The sequence below is a fragment of the Lissotriton vulgaris genome, chromosome 11, assembly GCF_964263255.1.
Source record: "Lissotriton vulgaris chromosome 11, aLisVul1.2, whole genome shotgun sequence".
NCBI lineage: Eukaryota > Metazoa > Chordata > Amphibia > Caudata > Salamandridae > Lissotriton > Lissotriton vulgaris.
This window is the reverse complement of record NC_141699.1, coordinates 932,611,855-932,624,248: the sequence shown is the minus strand read 5'-3', so window position 1 is coordinate 932,624,248 and position 12,394 is coordinate 932,611,855.

The following is a 12,394-nucleotide window of genomic DNA, read 5'->3' as shown; positions in this document are numbered from 1 at the left end:
GCTCAGAGTTAATGTACAGTTGGGTTCCAGTGGTTGAGTGAGGCCAGGTTGGTAAGTCAGGCAGTGCCGGGGTGAAGCACTCGTAGCATTCCCTACCATCGTTTTGTCTCTTACAGTGACAACAGCTCCCTCCGCATTTAGCCAACTTGTGCACCCAGTGTTGGTATCCCACAGCTTTTCAAGGTCTCCATGCCACAGCAGCAGCCCTCTGGCGTCCACACCACTGCACGGGGGGTCTCCTCTCATGGCTTACATAAAACGTGGTTAAACTCCGATTCTAATGTGGCACCTCAGACCACACCTCTCCTGGCCATGTTTGGGGGCAGCTCCCATCAGGACAGTGCAGATAGGGCACTATCCATGCCTGCGTCTTGTGCACAGTACTGGACTGTTCCGGTCTCTGTCTGGTCCGCCATATCCAGCCCTCATCACAGTGCCTTGGCTCCAGTGCCTGGGAGCATTTTTTTTAATAGAGACACCCACACTTCTAGGACAGCACCACATCTGTCGCCATAATGTGCGTATGCCTGTGGCGCAGTGCCGGGAACATCCTCTCCCACAGACTCAGAGTCGCAGCAGTACACAGTGCCATTTGGGGCGATATACAGTGTCAATGCTGGGGCGCAGCTGCTCCGGTCGCCCTGTCCCCCTTGGGTAGATCGTCGATCACAGGCCGTATCATGGGCAGAAAGGCTCAGCAGCACCAATGTCTTTCCCGTATGCCATCTGAAATGCCCCAGCAGTGGGTATTGATATCCGAGGAAGGCATCATCCATAGAGGCTACCAGGCACGGACAAATTGTCCCTTTAGTCAGATGATTATTGTGGTTTGGCGGTCCTGTGCACAAGGGCTCCTAGATTATGTGCCCACCATCTTTGGCCGCTAGCCATGCGCCCCCCTGTTGTTGTATTTTGGTTTATTACTGTTTTGGTACTGTATAAATACTTAACACATTGCTTCTAGGGTACGCCTGTCTCCACTGTGGCAAAGCCACTAGGGGGTTTAGCTCAGGCTTATTTAGTAACTTTACTGAATATAAACTCAAATGATATAAAAACAATGGCAACAGTCTGTAAAACAAGCTGACTGTATCTGATAGGAAAGTCCTTAAATGCTGCTCTAACAAACTACACAGCAACTATTGCTGATATCATACACATACTCTTAGCTCTCTTTATTAGCACTCTTGTTCTTTATTAGTAATCTCTAGCCATTACTTGAATAGCACATCACCTTCTTTCAGAAGCTATAACATGGGCACTACTATTAAACTCCTTTTTTTCCTGTCATGGTCTGATATGAACAGCCTTGCCATCTCTGCATTACGATTTAAAGAAAGAATGTGTGAATATCACAAACTGTTCAATTGCTGATGAAGAAGTAGACCTAATGAAACTAAGAGTGAACGTGCCAATTAAAAGGTGCCTCTTGTCATATTATATGAAGCTTATGTTTTGTCAGAGTCCATTGATTAAAATGAACAGACCATCAGCAGCTCCTAGCCCCAGCTTTGTGCCCTGCTTGATCAACCCCTTTCTGTCATATTTTATGGCTCTGGAGCCAAGCACTCAACCCTTCACCCTTCTGCTATTTCTTCCACCTTGTATAGTCTTGAATGCAAGAGTTGGGGACTCACAGAATTTAGTAAGGGTGAAGGTAGTGAATCGTTCTGCTTTAGCCTCCCTGTGCAAGCCTCAGCATTTTGTTATTTACTGATCAGAGCTCTGTCTCTCACTGCCTGAAATCTGACACTCAACTTCTCCAGTCATAGCTTGAAAATGCCTGTGTCCCTCAGACTGTCACACCCCATGTTGTTATTCTTTGCTGTTATCCCATGGCCACGTGTCCCCTCCCAATTATGTGAAAAGTGGTCCTAATGGGTGGGGTCCCTGGGGTCTAAAAATGACTTAGGGAGTGAGACCGTACACATCCCTTCCCTTAAACAAATATTAGCATCAAACCCCCAGGGCCTGTACCACCTTGGCCAATTTATAAAGCACAGGAGCATGCGTGTGTGTGTGTGTGTTTTTCTCAGTGCTGCAGATGATCTGCATAAAAAAATATGTTTTGGTTTCCAGTGTTAGAGGGGCAGGGAGAACCTACCCCCCCCCCTATATGCTTTTTATAAACGTTTGGTAGGACAGGGGTTTGAGTTTTTGTTGATATGATGGCAGCCAAACAGATGATATCTTTAAATATGTTAAATCCATGGATCCTCTGCAGCTTGAAATATGCAAATATTTTTAACCTTAAATTTAAAAAACTAATAAAAATGATCCTCACCAAATCAGAAACAGCACACTTTCCACAAAATGTGATATAATTCCATTCAGCCATTTTGGCTGTAACTGTGTGTAATTTTATTGCGTAAAATTGAACAAGGAAAACATTTGGACCCCTCCCTTTTTTCTCTGTCCCCGCTAATCCGATCACCGGAAGCTTTTCAGAAAGGACCTGAGATACATTCACTTTTTTAAAAGTTTCACGAAGAACAAAACATGTTTTTCCAGTGGAATGCTGTCCAGACTATAACTACCCATGGCTATAGGTAGGTGGTCTAGTAATACAAAAATAATGTTTTAAATAAATAAAAAAAACACTGAAATTCACCACTTATATGTAACTGTGTCTGATATGTACCCTATTGTTTATTTAACCTTTATTTCATGTATCAAATTCACTTTCCTGTTTCCATTGTTAATTGGCTTGACCTGAAGTGGTGCGCTAGGTTCTAGAGTGTTCTGGAATTTGATTCTAGTCAGTTGGGGCATTCGGGAACTGGCTCTCTGTCTTCTGGCCATGGGCTGTAAGCAGTTACACTTTATATTAATGAGTTAATTGGAAAAGTCACTGCTGCCGCCTGTCATCCTTGAAACAGCTCCATCAAATTGGAGACAACATCCTGGCCTGTCATTGAGCTCACTGGCATGTCTTTGATTTTTGCCGCTCGTCCGAGATGCTGTAGTGAAGTCTGTAAGCACAAATCTGGCAAGGGAATTTGGAGAACATTGGATGCTTTTTATATGAGGTATTTTTACAGTGAATTCATTTAGTTTCTGTGCCCAAGTGCTGATATAACATACAGATTTTGAAAAGCAGGCACGGAGGCCAGATTCAACGTCCAACATTTAGAGAGCAGGCTTGAGTGCATGAGTTGGCCTGAATGTGCCATGCGTGGCCTCCTCTACATGAACCTAGAGTGCAGGAATTGACCTAAAAGTGCTGTGCATCATTTGTCCCACATAAACCTATACAGCGTTTAATAGAAGATTTACGCTGTCATGCTACACACAGGTGTGCGTGTGACATCAGTGCGGCAATGTTTAATTGGTTTCAAGCCCAAAATAGCACAACCGAGATAGCTTCACATTTCTATCAACACATGATGTACTTGTTTTGCCACAAGCATAAATTAATAGTGAAGTAGAGTATCCCCTTTGTCATATGGTTCCTACGAATTAACTAGGACTGTGTATCAGGACAACATAACCATCAGAATATAGAGACTGAGTCCACATATATCATTAGAGTATTTTGGCCCAGTTCCTAGGGAGCTCACAGTGCCCCATCTGAGCCCCTAACTTTAACAGGGTATCAGATGGTACCTACAACCTCAGAACATGACCTCTCTCATTCCCCAAGGATATCGTGGAAACAGATCTACCCTTTCACTGTTACTCAGGCTTTCTCAAGGAAGGCACAAGAAAGATAGATACAAAATGGATTTTCAGACATTTATTGAAACAATTGTATTCTTTTGAAAAAAATGTGGTCATCTTTTTAATTTGGTGTTTTCTCCATTCCATAAGACTATTTAACTACCATACTACTATACATTTGAATATTTCAGACTGGCGACTGCTCAACAAGTTATCCAACCACCACCATTTTTGCAAATATCTGGAAAACCATGTATTAAATGGAAGCAGTGATTACTTATTTTTGGAAATTACTTAGTTGCTGTAGATGCTATGAAATATGACCCTCAACGTAAAGCAGCTCTGCTATTCAACCCTCAAGGTTATGCTGGTCAAAAGGTTTTTGATAATCTGGCAGAAGTTGGTGCACCACATGGAGAATTATGCACATGGGACAAGTATAAAGAGGTGGAAGAAAGGATGAACCAACAGTTTTTTGATAAACTGAGTATTTTGTTAGAGTGCCATAAGTTTTTTAAATGTGAACAGGAACTTTGTGAGAGTGTAGAGGAATACATTGTGGCACTGCTTTTGGTATCAGAAACTTGGGAATTTCAAATAATGGTTGACACGCACAGAATGGATCAATTCACATTTGACTGTGCTTCGAGGAAAATTGAAGAACGGTTGCTTACCTGTACAAATCCAAATCTTTTAGGGGTCACTGACATCGCTTAAAGCAGTGAAAGATCCTTCAAAAGGCCATAGTTTCTCAAGATGGTTCTCCTACTGTAAATAACATTAATGATGACATTGATCTTGGTGCAGTTACAGTCCGCAAGTCTAAATTTATATTGAAAAAAGTTAACATTCAATGTTATAAGCCCAGTTCAAGAAACCACATGAGCAATTTTGCTTCTTGCCCAGCCCTTAACAAAAGGTGCAAAGTTTCTAAATGGAGCATTTTCAGGTAGTTTGCAAGTCTTCTTATAGTAAAGAGAAGATCAGTACAAGTGATTGGATGAATATGAAAGGTATTGTGCTACTTACCCTAGATATCCCTTCATATATATTATACCAGAGAACTTAAAGGTTCTTTGTATGCAGCAGTCATTCATGGAATAAACATTGGTGTGATGGCCAGAGATCCCACACCTGGACTGTCCTTAACAACTTTTAATACTCCATGGGGTAGCTGTGCCGTTCGTGCCGTTTATTATCCTTGTCCCAGACATTATCCTTGCATCAACTTTATTTTTTATTGTTTGTGGCTCCGTGTTTTCACTAGATTGGTTGCCTGTTTACAACATGTTTATTCGATCAGCTCAGCTGTGTTAACACCCAACACAGTCCGTCAGTATGTACCTTCCTCGAGCCCGATATTAAGGATCATCTTTAGACAGACACCTGATATTTCAGCGCTATTTTTACATCCATCACCTCCATCTACGTGTTCATCACTGCGGTTTCTGGGACCAGCTAAGTTTAAAGAATTCTTCTTTCTCTCTAGAGGATACGTTCTCTAAGAAAGATTACTCAGCTGCTGTTTTCTCCGAAGTGTTGGAGATACTTTCTTGAGACTTCTTTGCACAACGTTTAAAAACTGAAACTCCTGATGAAGACTGTGTTTCAGTCGAAACCTCCTGGTGCTCGCTCAGGTGAAGAGGCCCCGCTCTGTCCGTCGGTACCGTCGGTACCCCAGGCTTAAGCCTAAACTCCCCCTCAGCTTAGGGTTAAGCCTGGGGTACCGACGGACAGAGCGGGGCCTCTTCACCTGAGCGAGCGCTAGGAGAGGTGAGGTCTTTCCCCAAGAATCTTTGGAAAGGAAATTACTTGCCAAGGACAAATTCACCTACCCGTCGGAATTTGCCATATGGTAGGAACAATCCATGTATGAGTTACCATTTCCTTTTGCAGTAGTGTAAACAACTAGGCCCTGCAGAAAGCCTCTGGTCCACTTCTTTGACCATTCATGGCTGAAACATGTCGACCTCTTCCATTTGATAGTTAATATTTTTTCAATACTATCTGCACACAGTTTTTAGTTTTGGCATTATAATGACCTTGTAATATAATTTGGCTTTCAGCATTGTAATAGCCAATTTTAGCTTTACACTTTTTCACTCATCCCAGCACTGCAAATATTTTTCAGCACCACCATACCATTTTTTCTGGCTTTCCATCACTGGTAGATCAATACTAGGATCACTCTCACGTTTACATCCGGGGAGATACCTAGTAGATACCAGTTTCAAAAATCCCAGATGATGATGCTCTGCCATTGGGTGGGCTGATGGGTTTTCCTTCCCTCTATGTATGAACACTTTCATTTCTCATTACACTATTTCTCCTGCTATAGCCACACATTATCAGACCAGTAATACCCATGTATGTTTTGAAATAGAATGTATAGCTCCCCATAAGTGATGCCTCCATTCCTGGACAGACAGTCTTATAACCAACAGCTCCCTTTCAGCAACAGTATAATTCCATTCAGCGGGTAACAACTTTTTAGAAAAGAAAGCAATGGGATGCATAAGACCTGAATCAACACCCCACCCACCACAGATTAAGAAGTATCCACCTCTACATAAAAAGGAAGTGCAAATTCTGGATTTTTAAGGATGGGAGCAGTTGTTATTTTCCCCACTAGAGTGTCTAAAGCAAGTTGGGCAGAAGTAGTCCAAAGTAAAGGAACCCCTTTTTTCAACAAAGCAGTCATGGGAATATCCGAAAAATGGGTTATGAATCGCCTATAAAAATTGGCAAAACCTAACAAGACTATCTCTCACACAAGTCGGAACCGGCCATGAGGTTATAGCCTCAGTCTTTTTCAGATCCATCTGGATTCCTTTGTAGGAAGTGATGAAACTCAGAAACTCAACACAAGAAACCTGAAACCTAAATTTTTCCAATTTCACAAACAAATGATTCTCACACAGTTTCTGCAATACCTGTTTCACATAAAAGTCATGTTCTGTATTGTTTTTTGAAAAGATAAGTATAATCTCTATATACTCGATAACACTTAAATCAAGAAACTCCTGTAGCACATCGGTGAAAAAAAAACTGAAAAGCCGAAGGGGCATTGCAGTGACTGAAGGGCATGACACAATATTTGAACGGGCAAAACTTAGTCTGAAAAGAAGTCTTCTACTCATACCCCTCTCGTACACGAATGAGATGATATGCCCCACGCAGACCCAGTTTTGTTAACACTGTGGCATGTCGCAAATGATCCAACAACACATGCGTTAATGGTGGTCGATATTTGTTCTTAATCATCACCTTATTTAGGAGCCTATAATCTATACAGGGGCGAAGATCCTCCCCTTCTTCCGTATGAAAAAAAGGGGAGATGACACCAGAGAGGAGGACTGCCTAATAAATTCCGATGCCAGCATATCATCCAAATAGACCTGCATATGCTGCGCTTCTGGTTCAGATAGAGCATAGATCTGACTACAGGGCAAACTAGCACAAGAAACCAGATCTATGTGGCAATCAAAGCGACGATGTGGCGGCAAAACACTGGCTTTAACAGTATCAAATATATCAGAATACTCAATATATTGAGAAGGAGCACAGGAAGCCTCAGAACAAGTACCTACTGTGCAAACCAAAGGAGAAACCCAGTCAGTAGTCTCTTGATAACAATGCTGTAAACAATGTTTGGAATCTAACATAACGGTATGTCTGGCCCAATCAATCTTCGGATTATGTGATTGCAGCCATGGTACCCCAAGAATAACCCCAAAAGTTGGATCATCAATTAAATCAAAACTAACAATTTCGGAATGACCATTGTCACAAATCATTGTGAGTGGATCAGTTTACTTTGTAATCAACCCTGATGAAAGGTCAGTACTATCAATTGCTTCGGGTTGCCTCTTGAATATACACGGGATGTCAAGCTTCACAGCCAATTGGATATCCATAAAGTTTCCTGTTGCTCCAGAATCAAGCAGAATGGGAAAGGTTGTTCTCTTAATATTCGTTACCACCAAGGTCACTGTTATAGGCCCTTTCAGACCATCTTACTCGGGCCAATGTCCTGGACCCCACGCAGAACGGTTTCCGTGCTGGTCACAGCACGGAGACAGCCCTTCTTGCCATGGTGGAGCATTTGCGTGCGGTGTTGGATGCAGGTCAGACGGCGGCGCTTGTACTATTAGATCTTAGCGCCGCCTTTGACACCGTCTCGCACCGTATTCTATTGCATTGCATGGAGGAGATTGGCATCGGTGGGCTCGCTCTGCAGTGGTTCCGCTCCTTTCTCGACAATCGCTCTTTTTGCGTGGCCATTCCTCCTTACCAGTCCAAATTCCATCCTCTGACCATGGGGGTTCCGCAGGGATCCTCGCTGAGTCCCACGTTATTCAATCTATATGTGAGACCGCTGGCTGATGTTGTCAAGCAGTGGGGCATGACTATGGTCTCATATGCTGACGACACTCAGCTAGCGGTTACTATCAGCGGGGATGCGGAGCGGGATGCCCCTAGGTTTCAGAGTGGACTGAGGGCGGTGGCTGGTTGGATGAATGCCAACTGTCTCCAACTTAACGCAAAAAAGACTGAAATCATGATTGTCGGTAAGAAAGCGGAACTCTGGGGGGACAGGTGGTGGCCTCCGGAACTTGGGTCGTCCCGACTCCGGTCACGGAATTAAGAAATCTGGGAGTTCGGCTGGACCCCACTCTCAGCTTTGTTGCTGTTTTGGTGTTCTTTGGGGCTTAAGACCGGTCCTCAAATTTTTTGATGCCTCGACCAGGCAGTTGGTGATTCAGGCGACGGTGATCTCCCGGCTTGATTACGCCAGCTCTCTTCTGTTGGGGGCCAACCAGGCAGAAATCACTCCCCTACAGCGTGTTCAAAACGCTACAGCTAGAGCGGTAGTTGGCCTGCCTAGGTTTTGCCCCATTTCTAACACTCTACGATCCTTGCACTGGCTGCCGGTCAAGATGAGAATTCATTTTAAGGTCTTATGTCTGGCCTTTAAAATCTTGAAAGGTTCTGCTCCCCAGATCCTTACCAACCTTTTGTCCCTCTATACTCCGACCCGCGCTCTTAGATCCTTTGGCCAAGCTCTCGCTGTGGTCCCCCGGTTTAAGCTTAGCCGAGCTGGGGGCCGATCTTTTCGAGTGAGAGCGGCAGCTATTTGGAACTCTCTCCCTGTAGAGATCCGTTTGTTGGAGGACATTTTGTTGTTCCATAAGGCCATTAAAACTATTTTATTCTAATGTTGTCCTGTAGATGTGCCCCTTTTCTAACTCTTTGCATTAGCGGTGCTGTGTTTTACCTTGTCGTACGCCGGGACGCTCCTTTGCTGGAGCATCTGTGCGCATTATAAGTGCCCATAGCATAGCATAGCATAGTAAAATGACTAGGCACCCTGTGCACAGAACCAGCGACATCATAGGGAATGCTGTTAGCAACCAATTCCTTGCATAACGCTATATTTCCTTGCTCAATAAAGGCCACTGATTTCCTCACTGATGTAATCGAGGTTTTAACTGGACATTAACAGTTTTTGTGCCCTTCTCCTATCCTTTTCCTCCTTAGACAAAGGACCCCGCACACTACCTATTTGCATAGGTTCAGGTGGAGATTTAGGCCCCACTTCTTCCTTCTGATGCCTACGTAACATATACTACAGATGGGCTTGCAATCAACTTTTCTCACCCTTACGTTCCACTAATCTGTGATTTAGATCTATAAACTCTGTACACTCCTCAGGGAGATTCACCACCTGTGATAGGATATCTTTTAATTCCTCATACATGCCTTGATAAAGCAACAAGGTTCTTTTCTCAGTGGGCCAATGGGTTTCCGAAACAAGTTGATTGAAGGTAGAAATGTAAACCAACAAATCCTCTTTTCCTTGTCTAAGTTTAAAGTATTCTACATTACTGGCTTGAATAAATGTATGCTTTGCAAACAAGCGATGCATCTGCTCTTTGAATGCTAGAAAACTCTAAAGAATGAGGTCATCATTGTCCACTATTGGCACTGACCACATTGCTGCAGTACCAGCTAAAAATGAAATCACAAAGGCTACCTTTGCCGAATTGTCTGGGAAAGCCGTAGGTCTACACATAAAGTGCACATGGCATTGATTCATAAAAATGCTGAATTTGTTGGTATCCCCAGAGAACCTCTCTGGAACGGCAAAAGGCACTGGAACTGGTGTTGTAACAGTGACAGAAATGGGTGAGCTGCCACCAGTACTGGTTGTCCTATCATACTGAAATGTCACAGGTTGGACTATAGGCACATACACATTTGGTATGGCCCCAGGACCCCACCTACAGGGATTATCCCTAGCCTTTTAGGTATTCAGTTCCTTTTCAAAAAATATATTTTTATTATTCAGCATACATATACTTATATGCATACAGATGCATGTTATTTACATGAAAGTTGAAAAAACACTAATAAAAGCAAAGCTAAAAAGCCACCTCATTACAAACAGAATGGCTTTAACTTAAACGAGGGCGAGATCTATTGCATTTTCAATGCTTGTTTACTTTGGTTCCATCAAGAAGGCATTCAGATGTGTCACACATTTGCCATAAATTCTGAATGTTAGCACTCTAGTTGCACATTAGATCACTGTAGTAAAGCTACTGCTCACCAGGGAAGTCTGCTGCTGGTATTCAAAGTGCATGTTTCAGTCTGCATGTCAGAATTTTTTTAATGAAATAGAAGAGGGTTTGAGAAGTCACTCAAAATGTGCCCTATTTTTTCTTTCTGCAGCACTAATCATAATTCATATGGCAAAATATACCCCCTCATTTTGTTCCTTTTTAAATTAAATGTTTTAAGAGTTACCACTTTATTCCAATCAAGATGGCTTCATGTGTGCCATACCTTTGTAATAAGTAAGACTGTTAGCGCTCTAGTTGTTCTTTAGAACACTCTGGGACATTCTGTCATTAGGCTATACTTGGGCTACATCTGGGTGATTTTTGGGCTACATTTGGGCTCTTTTGTCTCTGGTGGCCATTTTGGGAGACTGCATGTCAGAATTTTTTAATGAAATAGAAGAGGATTTGAAAAGTCACTCAAAATGTGCCCTAATTTTTCTTTCTGCAGCACTAATAATACCTTCTATTGCATAATATACCCCCTCATTTTGTTCCTTTTTAAATTAAATGTTTTAAGAGTTACCACTTTATTCCCATCACGATGGCTCCAGGTGTGCTATACCTTTGTAATAAGTAGGACTGTTAGCGCTCTAGTTGTTCTTTAGAACACTCTGGGACATTCTGTCATTGGGCTATACTTGGGCTACATCTGGGTGATATTTGGGCTACATTTGGGCTCTTTTGTGTCTGGTGGCCATTTTGGGAGACTGCATGTCAGAATGTTTTAATGAAATAGAAAAGGATTTGAGAAGTCACTCAAAATGTGCCCTAATTTTTCATTCTGCAGCACTAATCATACTTTCTATGGCAAATTATACCCCCTCATGTTGTTTCTTTTTAAATTAAATGTTTTAAGAGTTACCACTTTATTCCAATCAAGATGGCTTCAGGTGTGCCATACCTTTGTAATAAGTAGGACTGTTAGCGCTCTAGTTGTTGTTTAGAACACTCTGGGACATTCTGTCATTGGGCTATACTTGGGCTACATCTGGGTGATATTTGGGCTACATTTGGGCTCTTTTGTCTCTGGTGGCCATTTTGGGAGACTGCATGTCAGAATGTTTTAATGAAATAGAAAAGGATTTGAGAAGTCACTCAAAATGTGCCCTAATTTTTCATTCTGCAGCACTAATCATACTTTCTATGGCAAAATATACCCCCTCATGTTGTTTCCTTTTAAATTAAATGTTTTAAGAGTTACCACTTTATTCCAATCAAGATGGCTTCAGGTGTGCCATACCTTTGTAATAAGTAGGACTGTTAGCGCTCTAGTTGTTCTTTAGAACACTCTAGGAGGCTGCAGTAGAACACAAAGGAATCAACTGACAGTCTCTGTCCTTGTTGGATGTACATGTTTTACTGAGAATGTCAGACTTCATTTTCACATGACTGAGAAAGATAATGTGAATTTACAGAAAATATGCTTTCAGTTTAGCTTATAGATCCCCTTCCAAACCACTGTGGGAAAATCATGAGATATTAGTTTTCTTTCAAACAATATTCATGATATCACAGCAGAAGGTTTTTTCACATGGTAAAATCACCTTGGAACCCACCACAATTCCTAAAACGAGTATGGTACCATCAACAAGTGATTTATAATGTAACTAAAGTCCTAAAACCCTCTATTAACTGCAATGCTTTTTAATGAGGTGCTATCATGTATATTGGTGCCAAGATGGCTGCCAACACTTCTTGGATGAAGTGCTGACTGCCAATCAGATCAGATGTGTGGTTAGGCTCCGCCCAGATATATATCTTTTTTTGAACCTAAATTACTCAAAATCCACTGGAGCACATATATTGAGACCTAGCAAAGGCACATCGGGCTAACAGTCCCTACAATTTTGCCAAGTTTCGTGCAAATCCATTCAGCCGTTCGAGCTAAAAGTGAGGCCAACCGCCCGATGGAAATTAACATGGGAAAAACGCGTTTAGGACCCCCCTTTTTTCTCGGCCCCCCTTGATGAAACCCCCCCAAATTGTCAGGGGCTGCTCAGAAACAAAATGTTCAATTTTCCTGAAAATTTCAGCCAATTCCGTCCACAAACGCCAAAGTTATTAGACCTAGAATTTTCAAAAATCCCATAGAGAAATAATCCTAACTA